This window comes from Lissotriton helveticus, chromosome 12 (genome assembly GCF_964261635.1).
Source record: "Lissotriton helveticus chromosome 12, aLisHel1.1, whole genome shotgun sequence".
Lineage (NCBI taxonomy): Eukaryota > Metazoa > Chordata > Amphibia > Caudata > Salamandridae > Lissotriton > Lissotriton helveticus.
In genome coordinates, this window is record NC_136073.1 from 396,546,271 (window position 1) to 396,559,717 (window position 13,447).

The window sequence follows — 13,447 nt, forward strand, 5'->3', positions numbered from 1 at the left end:
TACTACTTTTGGTATTCACAGAAGTTAGGATTTTGTCTTAAGTTTGTCTTAAGACAAACTTAAGACAGACTTAAGACAGTCTTTAGACAGACTTAAGACAGACTTAAGACAGACTTAAGACGGACTTAAGACAGACTTAAGACGGACTTAAGACAGACTTAAGACAGACTTAAGACAAACTTAAGACAAATGTAAGACAAAATCCTAACTTGAGTCTGTCTTAAGTTTGTCTTGAGACAAACTTAAGACAAAATCCTTACTTCTGTGAATACCAAAAGTGGTAAGTTTAGGATTTTGTCTTAAGCTAATTCTGTGAATCTGGCCCAAAGTGTCTAGATAGGCATTTCCAGGCACTTATGAGACCTTGACGGCATCAGGGGGTGTCATGAGAACATACGAGCCCTCGAAAGCCACTTACACTAATCCATCTCCCTGAGGTTAAGAGTAACATGGCTGATCGCCTTACTCCTTCCGTTTACTTGTGGCTGATGCCATGAACTATGGCAACTTAATATTTCTTTATGCGAGAATGTCACTGCACACGGATGAGGGTGAAGAGAATGGCCAAGAACACTTTGAGTGCAGCGACTGGCATGAATGGGTGTCATGGCTGCCTACAGAAGTTGTTCTGCCATCATGAGTGGGATTCTCGCCGACTGTTGTGTCCACTGCCGTGTCAGACCCTGCAGCTACTGACTCTGCTGAGTCTTCTTAGGCTTCCCTCTCCACTGACATCCATTCTGTCAGTTCAGCTATCATACTTTTTTGATCTTCATGAGATTTTTCTCATAATGGTTTGTGTCTTTTCCTTTTGTGTTGCCTCGGCCTTACCTCCATTGGTGGCTTAGCTACTGATATTTTAAGCTCTGCTTCCCATTTCTCAGCCCAGTCTCTTGCCGCACCTACATCTGTAATGTAATGTAGTGTGAATTCTTGAAGTCCAAGATATGTAACTTCACAAGGTAAAGCAGCATGGACTTCAGGCCAGCACTCTGAAATACTTCTTAAGCCCAATGTATGTGCTGCATTGGTGTTGATATGTGGCCATGAAGCCTGGGAACATCTACACCTTGCAATTTCCCACCATGACTAACCCTTCCATCTTGCAAGTTGGAAGAGGCTTTCTTGGTCTCTGTAAGTTAGTAATTTAGCCACCACTGGATTAGGGGGGGGCAACCGCTTGGCAGAATCAGGGATATTCTGTGTGCCATTTCTCTAATGAAAAAATGGTTGGCACAAGGATGATAATCCACTCTTCAAATACAACCACATGGATGGTCCTTTTACCTTACGAGGAAGTACCATGATCCACGCATCGTTCCTTCTGAGCCTCTCCTACAACTGTTTATCTCTGTACTACCCGCTCCTCCAAACCCATTTCTTCTGTTGCATTCTGCTTGCATTTTGCTATGTCCACCTGGTGCTGTCTTGCTTTTCAGCAGTAAAGTTGGCCTTGGTTTACCCATAATGAAGGTGTGAATAGAGATTCCTCGACCAGGTAAGTGCAAGCCTCAAAGTTTGACTGAGTGGAGGAGGAGGTAGAAAATGAAAATCTATACTACCAAGAAATAACTGTGGGTCTGGAATAACAACTAACTCTGTATTCAATCAGTGTCTAATCTGCAACTTGTACCACAGTGAACTCAGTGGAATACATTGGGACTGATCACAATGTGATTTTGTTCCCATCAGTTACACACTCTAAACCGCCCTTGTTAGTCATCATTTGGGCCATTTCACAAAGTGGTGTGTCCACACTGTAGACATAAGCATTCTGGATAGTATCGAATGATAAATCAATTAAACAAATGAACTATCAGGGCAGTTAGTAGATGTAGGTGGTAACTGGAAGCAGTGCTAAACAAAAAATGTGAGTGAAAAGTGCTTCTGTTAAAATTGGATAGTGGTTGCACAAACAATTTTATTAGGAAGCAGACCACTTCCAAGGTTAAAAACATAAAGTGCAAAGTGACAGTAGTTCATAACAAATATCTACTGCATGTATGGTAAGGTCCACATGTTTCTGCAGTTTATAGATGGTAACGGTATCTCCTGCTTCTTCAGGACCAATATTATACTTTGCTACTGCTTCAAAACGGGTGAGTGCATAACAAATCAAAACTATCACCTGATTCAGTCCTCTCACTTCTCTTTTGAGGTGAAACAGACATCCGCACACAAGAGGCACCATGTGGACAAGACACAATGAAAGAAAAAGCAGAGAAAGTGAGATAGATTTATAAAAAGAAAGTTATCTCTTAGTCATGAGCTTTATTCTATCATAATAGCCCATCATAGGTATGTTAAAAAAACATTACCCAACCCAATCTTATTTGGATTCCCTCTCACTCACCTTGAGTATGAGAGGCAGGCGCCGCTCCTCACCTGGCTACAGCTCAGGAAATGGGGCACCGCTCTAATAGAGAACCATAAAGTCGATAATAAGAAACTCTCATGACTGCTGCCAAACAATCATTCTGTCTATGCTGTTGCTTCTATTCTTATTATTCAGTCTTATATTTGTGAGCTGAAGGGTCCTACTGTTTTCAGAAGGAACAACAATCGTAGTGCTGATTCGTATTAAGGCGCTCACAAGCATGCACATATGTTATTAGAAAATCACACAGACGTGTGTGAGACAGATGAGCAATTTATATGTCTCTTGAGAGTTGTAAGCTGCACACATCTCTAAATAATTGCCTTTCTTAGAAAGCGCTTTTCATGGAAGAATACCCCTTCTTAGAATAGATTTACTTATAACAAGGATGGGTCAAGAAATTAGGCAAATACTCAAGGGGATAAGTGTGCGTGACACTCCAAAAGAGCATACATCGGCATTACGTGAAATGGTATCACCAGTTCATTAGATCTATTGTGGTGCCTACCTGTCCGTCGGTACACCAAACAGGCATCTGCGCTGTTCGGGGAGGTGCCGCGGTACAGTTGCGCGCCACATTTAAAGATTAGTTAAAAGAAACTCATTGGATCCCTCGTCGGTCCTACGTCTCACTGCGCATGCTCCACAATGCACAAACGTATACTATCAGCCCATTGGCCATTTCTCAGATGTCATAGACACGCGTCGGCTCGACTACTTGGGAAACGTAGTTCAAATAGATCGAACTCTATATGCCGAGTTCGTAAACATCGCAATTGCTTGTCACATAATAGTGAGTGATGTAGTTTCTGCCGTTGGCTTATACGATGCGCAAAACGTATACCCTAAGCCCATTGGCTATTTCATAGATGTCATGAGAAAGCGTCAGCTTAGTTACTTGGGAAATGTAGTACGTAGTATGCGCAAAATGTATACCCTAAGCCCATTGGCTATTTCATAGATGTCATAAGAAAGCGTCAGCTTGGTTACTTGGGAAATGTAATACAATGGATCGAACTCTATATGCCGAGTTCGTCAACACCACAATTGCAATACGATGTTTCTACTTCTAGAAGAAACCTCATTCTATTGTCGCTATGCACTCGTATGATATACACAGAGAATAAAGATTTACTGTCTGTAAATGTTATCGGGGATAGTATATTTCTCTTCGAGTCATGTGAACCTAGAATTAGTTTATTATCTACAAGTAATAATTAGATACACTAAATAGGAAATTATATCCAGTGTATGCTTGGATATACTCTGTATAACAGAGAAGGCCACCCGACTGATTGTTTATATGAAAGATACACTGTACTGGAGGTCAGCCCTGTTGTTCAGTTCATTTGCAAAGTTATAGCGCCATCCATGGATGGTCCTCGTTCAGGCCGTTTTCATCAGTATTCAAACGATACACCCATTTCTGCTCCAATTTGAATAAGTGTTTCGTAATGTCTGTGACATGAGGGGGAATCCGTGGTTGTTCCAACACAGTCCAGACGAAGTCTGTTGGTTTATGTCCTACCTCCAAAAAATGGTTGGTAAGGGGAGTCGCCTACTTCTTACACCTAATCGTGCTTTTATGTTCCGAGATCCTTGTTTTTATTTTCCTTGTCGTCATCCCGACGTATTTCAGTAAGCAAGGGCATGTGATCAAGTAGATGAGTTTTTTTTTTTTAAACTGTGTTTTTATTGCAGATTTAGAAAACATACAATCATTGGTCCGTCAGTTCCGCCATTCACAAACGTCCCATAAATATTGTTAATCAGTTATCACACAGCCGGTGGGCCCACATCACGGAGGCCGGGCGGCGCCAATCAGCAAGTGCTTAAACCTGGCAATAGCACAAGAAAATAATGACATCTGTTCGGCTAGATAATCCAGCATCTGCTTTTCTTCTGTCATCCCATCCCCTGGTCCCAATAAACAACCTGCATTTAAACTCGGGTGGGAAACACTAGTATGTGCTGCTATTACTGTTTGGTGTTCCTCTGTCAACCATCTCGTCCCCATTAGTAGCCACCCTGTGGGGGTTAAACTCGGCGTATCTTCCCTAAGTGGGGAAAGTGTGAGCAGTCATACCTTCCTGTTGGACTTGGGCCTTGTGGCAGGTTCACCCCTGAACTTTTTGCCTTAAATTATAGTGATTTCTGTCCTTTGCGCACTTTGACACTGTGGCGCAGTGTAAAGTGCGTGCTCTCCCTGAGTGCGTGTGTGAGATTGGCCTGCCCTCCCATAGGAATGCATGGGGAATGTCTGTGTCCCTGGTAGTTCCTGGTGCGTGAGGTGTGCATGGTCAAGTTTGGTATGTGTGAACTCGGGGGAGTGAATGCTGCGAGATGGTGTATGCAGCATGTATGTGTCTAGAAGGGAAGCGCCATTTCTAGACATGGCTGTACGTGTGCTGTGAGGGTGCTGGCGTGTGATTGGCTGGAGCTGGCTGGGATGCCAGGCTCCAGGAAGTCTGTGTGGGTCTGCCCCGGTGGTGAGTGGGAGATTAGCATGAGTGATGTGTGGGAGGAGTGTACCTGTGTCCTGGATGGGCTGGGTTTTCCCCACACAATGCTGGCTCCGCCCCCCTGTGGTGTGACTGATGACCCTAGCCCTGCCTGTGAATAGAATGGGTGGTTGGGCCATCAACAGTACTCCCAAACCAGCTGCGACTGGTTCTGCCCCCACCCTGCACCTAAAGACAAAGAGAAAGGTGTATAAAAGAGGGGCTGTGACCCCATGAAAAGGTTCTTGTTTGCTGCTTGAATCTGCCAGGGGCGTGCTGCTGCTTGGGCCCAGGGGGAAGGCTTGCCTCCCCTGGGCCCTGCCCAGCCCCTGGACTTCTGAAGAGCTTTGCTGGATTTTGGTCCCTTATAGCGCTTGGGAGCGCTGTTTATTCCCCTCTAGCGCTGTGCTTGGACTTTTGCTGGACTTGTGTTCCCCTGAGGCGCCTGGAGGCCCTTTGTCCTGTCTAGTGGTGCTGGGAGCGCTTGACTGGTGGCTTCTAGCGCCTGGAAGCGCTTGTGTGCTGTCCCTAGCGCATTGGAGCGCTTTGTGTCCTGCTAGCGCTGTGAGCGTTTTATTTTTCATGCCTGGGCAGAGCGCTGTCGTTTTCCCTCTGAGGGAAGCGCTCCTGCCCCTCTGGTGCCCCAGAGTGCTTCGTTGCACTTTCTTCTTAAATACGGGTGCCACCCCGTTTATTTAATTAATTGGCGAGTGCCCACCTCGCTGTGTTGGTTTTTATTAATCTCGAGGGTGCCACCCCTCGCTATGCCCCGAGAAATCACCGCCGCAGCCGCGGGCAAAACCGGAAGTCAGGCGGCATCGCGCCTGACTGTAGGCGGGACTTCCGGGTTGCTGAAGGAAGTCCCGCCCGCCGCCGTGCTCTGATTGGCCAGGGCGCCCGGCCGGAGAAGAGGAGCCCGGAGCCTTGAGGGCTCCACTTTCCAAGTCCCGGTCCCGTGATGGGGGACCGGGTGAAGATGCGCCCCTCCCCTCCTGGAGCCGGATGTTGCGTGTTGGGGCTCCCAGGAGTGAGGGGAGCCCCGGAGGCGGAGTCCTGCGCTGCCCCCGGTGAGGGGACACAGAGAGAAGGGACGCCCAGAGCCCGGTAAGGGGGGGGGGCCTCGGGACTGTCCTGGTTGTTCTTCGAGCGGCCCCACATGATAGCGGGCCGCTCCAACGATGTGGCCATACCTGTTTCCAGGGCACCATAGTAGTGTCACCTCCCTGAGCGGCCCCGAATGGCAGCGGGCCGCTCCCACGTTCCCAGAGCCCAGATGGCTCCCGTTCCTTGGGCAAGTGTCCTTCGAGCCTGAGAGGCTCCACCAGTGCGGGGGCATTATTATATTTTAGGAGCCAGAGTGCTCCAATGGGACCAGTTGTTTCTCGAGCCCTGAGAGGCTCCACCTTTTGCATATTTGTTTGCACAGCCTGTGAAGGGCTCCAACGTTTTGGGCGCAGTGTTCCTGAGGGGCTAGAGAGAGCCCCTGGCGATATTTGTTTCCAGCTGCCCAGCAATGGTATTTTGCTTTTAGGGACATGTACTTTGGGTTTTAGGAGTGAGGCGCACTCCTTCATCCCTGGCCTTTCCCCAGCTGCGCAGCACTTAGTGCCAGCTGCAGCGTTTAGGCCCCCTGTCCTGCCCCTCAGCTGCCCAGCAAGTAGTGGGCAGCTGCTACGTTTAGGTCTTGGCGCAGTGGCGCAACCTGGACCCTGGACTTTGATGTAAGTTCATGTTACTGTGATTTCTGCAAAGTGCTCTTTGCTGCACCTCTGAATGTGTTGTGGATACATTATGTGCCCTGTTCCTTACACCGCTGAATGTAGGTTCTGCATCATGTGTTTTGTCCCCAGGTCTATGCCCCTATGTGTATTGTGATACTGAGGTGGTTGTTCTTGCTAGTGCAGGTGGTGCTAGTAAGGTCCTGGTTCCCTGCGTGACCTGTTCCTAGGGTGGTTAGGATTGCGTAGGGGGGACTTACCAGTTACCAGTGGGTACTGGTTTTGTGCTTTATGTCCTATTTTGTGTTACAGTGATCTTCTGTTATAAGTGATCCCAAGGGCTTGATACTAAGCTTGCCCCCTGACCAGAGTCCCAGGACCAGTGGACTCTATGGTGCCTTCCCTGCCAAATTGATGGGACTTGTCTGATCTCCCTGGGCCCCTGGGGCCTCGCTGAAGTGTGCCTCGCTCGTTCCCCTCGGCAGCTCGTGCCGGCAACCCGTCCAAGCCTCGAGCAGCGCCGCTCTCCCCTGAGCCGCGCCGCTTCGCTGGGTCGCCCGCATCCTGCCTCCCCCTCCTCTCCTGAGCCGCACACATTGGTCGCACCAGAGAAACGCTTGTACCGTGCCGGCAGCCCGTCCAAGCCTCGAGCAGCGCCGCTCTCCCCTGAGCCGCGCCGCTTCGCTGGGTCGCCCGCTCAAGCTTACTAAGGAGGTCACTCGCATTATCCCGTGCAACCAGGACGGAAGGTACTGTCTGATAGGCTATGTTCTAAGTTCTAGGCCTACAAGTATTGTATTGTTACTTCTAAAAGTGCTGATTCCTGACAGTGGTCCAGGTGGCCCTGTCTTGTACATAATCCCTTGTAAAATCTGCCCGTGCCTCTGGCACATTGTAAAGTGTGTTTTATCTAATGTGTTTTGGTGTAATACAAAGGCTATTTTTATATAACCTTGTGTGGAGTTTCCTTTGTGGTGGGCCTTTGGTTGTTGTTGCTGGGGTGCGTGCGCAAATACTTAGCCTACATCGCCTCCAAGTTTAGCCTTGCTGCTCGCGCCACGTTACCTAGAGGGTGAGTAGGGGTTATCTTGGCGTGTAACTCCCTTGCCCTGACTTGGGTGTGGTGGTCTCTGACTGACTTTGGCGAAAGCCCTGGCCAGCCGGGGATCCCATTTCCAACATTGGCGGCAAGCGGTGGGATAAGGATTTGTGTTTGCGTTGTACCTTAGTAGTAACTGGCCATACCACAAAACTCTGCATTTTAGATAAAAACATTTTGGGGATTATTGTATGGAGTTTGCTAAAAATGTCATTTCTGTGGAAATGTGTTTCTTGTGCACTTTGAGTTAGGTGTCCCTAGCTCGGGAGGGTAGATCATCCCCCTAAGTGCAGTGTGTTTTCTGGATTCACCAGAAGGGTGGGATCCAGTGGTGGCAGCATAAGTGTGTCCAATGCATTTGTCCCCCGTCCCTGCCCTGGAGTAATGGTACCTGTGTCAAGTGTGGTCAGGTTGAGAAGTCAGGGGTGGTAGAAACTGCCTTACCAGTCTGGGGAGGGGTGTGTGTGGATGAATGGTGTGTGGCACTGGATGTGTTTGTGAGTTCTCTGGATGGGGAGCTTGCTGAATGCTAGTTTTGTTCAGATACCTAAGTCCTGTGTGTTGAACTTTTCCCAAGAACGTCTGCAGATAGTGGAGCCTGCTTTTTGATTTCTGTGGTCTGTTGAGAGACAGAATTTTGGAGTTGGTAATGTTCTGGGAGGAGAGAGGCATAGGGGATGGAGTGATTCCAAAAGGAGTGTCTGAGGTGTCTTCCAGCCCAGCGTGGTGGAAGAGGTTCATTGTAGCCCAGCTAGGTCTCGGTGTAGGGGCTCACGTCCTGTCTCAAGAGGAGAAGGAGTGGGTGGGACTGCATGTCTCCAGGTGCCCGAAACCCAGTGTCAGGGCCGGGAATGTTTCTGAAGGGAACATCAGGTCGGGGGCCTAGGCTGTACCAATAGGTCATTTGAGGAGGATCTTCCAGAGTGTCTGGAGAACGTGGAACCTCTGTAACCAGGGTTCCAGTAGTTCTGGTGTCTGGCAGTACCGCTCCAGTTGGGAGGGTGCAGAAGTCCAGATGGAGGGGTGCGAGGGGGATAGGTTCCCCAGTGGAAGAACCAGTGGGTCAGGGGCCAACCAGAAGGGTTGTGTCGCCAGGGAGTGACCATGGTGATGCCACTTCTGTCCTGAGTGTCAGGCAGACTTGTACACGACACATTAGTTGTGTCACCCTCAAGGAAGTCCTGGTGCGCCAGGCATCTGACCAAAGGGTACGTCCCTCGGTTGGGGAGCCAGTAGCCGGTGTTTCCGGATCTGGACGTAAGGACAACTGTATGTAGTGTCCTGAAGTTACAAGAGGGAACTCCTGCCTGATGAGAGGGAACCGGGTAAGCTGTATGGGGTATTGACCTGCAGTGGTTGCCTTGCTGCTGAAGGAGGAGAGAAAGTCTTAGATTTTTGTTTCCAACTTGTGGAAGTCCTGGTGCGCCAGGCATCTAACCAAAGGGTAGCGTCCCTAGGTTGGGGAGCCAGGGTCAGGTGTTGCCTGTCCTGGACGGCAGGGCGACTGTAGCCAGTGTCCTGGCCGGTTTGTCTTCTAGGGGTACCCCTGTGAACACAGGTGGGGCTCATCTTAAGTGAAGAGACCCTGTGTTTCCCAGAAGGGGTGGTACAGGCCTAGCAGGGATCTTTAGGGTTCTTGGCGGAGTGTTGTGGTACTACCCTGAGAGCAGGTGGGGCCTACCTTAAGTGGAGGGACCCTGTTCTACAGTGGGAGGGTGCAGAACTCTGGAAGGGGGTCAGAGGAAGTCTGACCCCTGTGCATCCGGTGAATTTGAATCCCAGGTGGTAAACCAGTTAAGGGAGCTGTGACTCTGTCATGACCAGCCTGATGTCCTGTAGGCACCGCACTGAGCCGCGTCTGTCTTCGGCCGCGCAGCCTATGCCGCTCGCCGTCCCCGTCTCGACGCGGTCCGCGAGCCGCCGCCTGTGCCGCATCTGGCAACCCGCAAAGTGCAACGCCTTACTACACCGATCTTGTGCTGGTCTGACTGTGGTCACTGCTGCTGAGGAAGTCAGGTCTTAAACTGGTGGGAGAGTTGTGTTCTGGAGGGTGCTTCAGAAGTAGAGGTAGGGTGGGGCATTCTTGCCCGTGACCTCTGGTCAGCCTGAGGGTGCGGACCCTAGGTTGGAGGATCAGTGGTAGTTTGGAACTACACTGGGAGGGAGTGGAGAATGGCTAGTGCAGGCCAGGGGTTACTACCCCCCACTCTGTGTATTGGCAAGGACCAGTGGTATCTAGGTGGCCTAGGGCCTGGTCCTAGCCGTGGACAACTCAGGAGTACCAGTGGGGTAGCCTAGTTGGGCCTGTTTTTTTTTTAAGTATGTGCTTGTCTTATGGATCAATGTGGCATAGAACCGGAGGGTGTCCCTGCAGTGCGGGCCCGCGTCCGTGTTCTATCGCCCCAAGCAGGGAAGTCCATCACGGTGGTGATTGGTCTCCCCTGCGTTTTGGCTGGAAGGGGGTTGTGTTGGACTTGGGCCTTGTGGCAGGTTCACCCCTGAACTTTTTGCCTTAAATTATAGTGATTTCTGTCCTTTGCGCACTTTGACACTGTGGCGCAGTGTAAAGTGCGTGCTCTCCCTGAGTGCGTGTGTGAGATTGGCCTGCCCTCCCATAGGAATGCATGGGGAATGTCTGTGTCCCTGGTAGTTCCTGGTGCGTGAGGTGTGCATGGTCAAGTTTGGTATGTGTGAACTCGGGGGAGTGAATGCTGCGAGATGGTGTATGCAGCATGTATGTGTCTAGAAGGGAAGCGCCATTTCTAGACATGGCTGTACGTGTGCTGTGAGGGTGCTGGCGTGTGATTGGCTGGAGCTGGCTGGGATGCCAGGCTCCAGGAAGTCTGTGTGGGTCTGCCCCGGTGGTGAGTGGGAGATTAGCATGAGTGATGTGTGGGAGGAGTGTACCTGTGTCCTGGATGGGCTGGGTTTTCCCCACACAATGCTGGCTCCGCCCCCCTGTGGTGTGACTGATGACCCTAGCCCTGCCTGTGAATAGAATGGGTGGTTGGGCCATCAACAGTACTCCCAAACCAGCTGCGACTGGTTCTGCCCCCACCCTGCACCTAAAGACAAAGAGAAAGGTGTATAAAAGAGGGGCTGTGACCCCATGAAAAGGTTCTTGTTTGCTGCTTGAATCTGCCAGGGGCGTGCTGCTGCTTGGGCCCAGGGGGAAGGCTTGCCTCCCCTGGGCCCTGCCCAGCCCCTGGACTTCTGAAGAGCTTTGCTGGATTTTGGTCCCTTATAGCGCTTGGGAGCGCTGTTTATTCCCCTCTAGCGCTGTGCTTGGACTTTTGCTGGACTTGTGTTCCCCTGAGGCGCCTGGAGGCCCTTTGTCCTGTCTAGTGGTGCTGGGAGCGCTTGACTGGTGGCTTCTAGCGCCTGGAAGCGCTTGTGTGCTGTCCCTAGCGCATTGGAGCGCTTTGTGTCCTGCTAGCGCTGTGAGCGTTTTATTTTTCATGCCTGGGCAGAGCGCTGTCGTTTTCCCTCTGAGGGAAGCGCTCCTGCCCCTCTGGTGCCCCAGAGTGCTTCGTTGCACTTTCTTCTTAAATACGGGTGCCACCCCGTTTATTTAATTAATTGGCGAGTGCCCACCTCGCTGTGTTGGTTTTTATTAATCTCGAGGGTGCCACCCCTCGCTATGCCCCGAGAAATCACCGCCGCAGCCGCGGGCAAAACCGGAAGTCAGGCGGCATCGCGCCTGACTGTAGGCGGGACTTCCGGGTTGCTGAAGGAAGTCCCGCCCGCCGCCGTGCTCTGATTGGCCAGGGCGCCCGGCCGGAGAAGAGGAGCCCGGAGCCTTGAGGGCTCCACTTTCCAAGTCCCGGTCCCGTGATGGGGGACCGGGTGAAGATGCGCCCCTCCCCTCCTGGAGCCGGATGTTGCGTGTTGGGGCTCCCAGGAGTGAGGGGAGCCCCGGAGGCGGAGTCCTGCGCTGCCCCCGGTGAGGGGACACAGAGAGAAGGGACGCCCAGAGCCCGGTAAGGGGGGGGGGCCTCGGGACTGTCCTGGTTGTTCTTCGAGCGGCCCCACATGATAGCGGGCCGCTCCAACGATGTGGCCATACCTGTTTCCAGGGCACCATAGTAGTGTCACCTCCCTGAGCGGCCCCGAATGGCAGCGGGCCGCTCCCACGTTCCCAGAGCCCAGATGGCTCCCGTTCCTTGGGCAAGTGTCCTTCGAGCCTGAGAGGCTCCACCAGTGCGGGGGCATTATTATATTTTAGGAGCCAGAGTGCTCCAATGGGACCAGTTGTTTCTCGAGCCCTGAGAGGCTCCACCTTTTGCATATTTGTTTGCACAGCCTGTGAAGGGCTCCAACGTTTTGGGCGCAGTGTTCCTGAGGGGCTAGAGAGAGCCCCTGGCGATATTTGTTTCCAGCTGCCCAGCAATGGTATTTTGCTTTTAGGGACATGTACTTTGGGTTTTAGGAGTGAGGCGCACTCCTTCATCCCTGGCCTTTCCCCAGCTGCGCAGCACTTAGTGCCAGCTGCAGCGTTTAGGCCCCCTGTCCTGCCCCTCAGCTGCCCAGCAAGTAGTGGGCAGCTGCTACGTTTAGGTCTTGGCGCAGTGGCGCAACCTGGACCCTGGACTTTGATGTAAGTTCATGTTACTGTGATTTCTGCAAAGTGCTCTTTGCTGCACCTCTGAATGTGTTGTGGATACATTATGTGCCCTGTTCCTTACACCGCTGAATGTAGGTTCTGCATCATGTGTTTTGTCCCCAGGTCTATGCCCCTATGTGTATTGTGATACTGAGGTGGTTGTTCTTGCTAGTGCAGGTGGTGCTAGTAAGGTCCTGGTTCCCTGCGTGACCTGTTCCTAGGGTGGTTAGGATTGCGTAGGGGGGACTTACCAGTTACCAGTGGGTACTGGTTTTGTGCTTTATGTCCTATTTTGTGTTACAGTGATCTTCTGTTATAAGTGATCCCAAGGGCTTGATACTAAGCTTGCCCCCTGACCAGAGTCCCAGGACCAGTGGACTCTATGGTGCCTTCCCTGCCAAATTGATGGGACTTGTCTGATCTCCCTGGGCCCCTGGGGCCTCGCTGAAGTGTGCCTCGCTCGTTCCCCTCGGCAGCTCGTGCCGGCAACCCGTCCAAGCCTCGAGCAGCGCCGCTCTCCCCTGAGCCGCGCCGCTTCGCTGGGTCGCCCGCATCCTGCCTCCCCCTCCTCTCCTGAGCCGCACACATTGGTCGCCCCAGAGAAACGCTTGTACCGTGCCGGCAGCCCGTCCAAGCCTCGAGCAGCGCCGCTCTCCCCTGAGCCGCGCCGCTTCGCTGGGTCGCCCGCTCAAGCTTACTAAGGAGGTCACTCGCATTATCCCGTGCAACCAGGACGGAAGGTACTGTCTGATAGGCTATGTTCTAAGTTCTAGGCCTACAAGTATTGTATTGTTACTTCTAAAAGTGCTGATTCCTGACAGTGGTCCAGGTGGCCCTGTCTTGTACATAATCCCTTGTAAAATCTGCCCGTGCCTCTGGCACATTGTAAAGTGTGTTTTATCTAATGTGTTTTGGTGTAATACAAAGGCTATTTTTATATAACCTTGTGTGGAGTTTCCTTTGTGGTGGGCCTTTGGTTGTTGTTGCTGGGGTGCGTGCGCAAATACTTAGCCTACATCGCCTCCAAGTTTAGCCTTGCTGCTCGCGCCACGTTACCTAGAGGGTGAGTAGGGGTTATCTTGGCGTGTAACTCCCTTGCCCTGACTTGGGTGTGGTGGTCTCTGACTGACTTTGGCGAAAGCCCTGGCC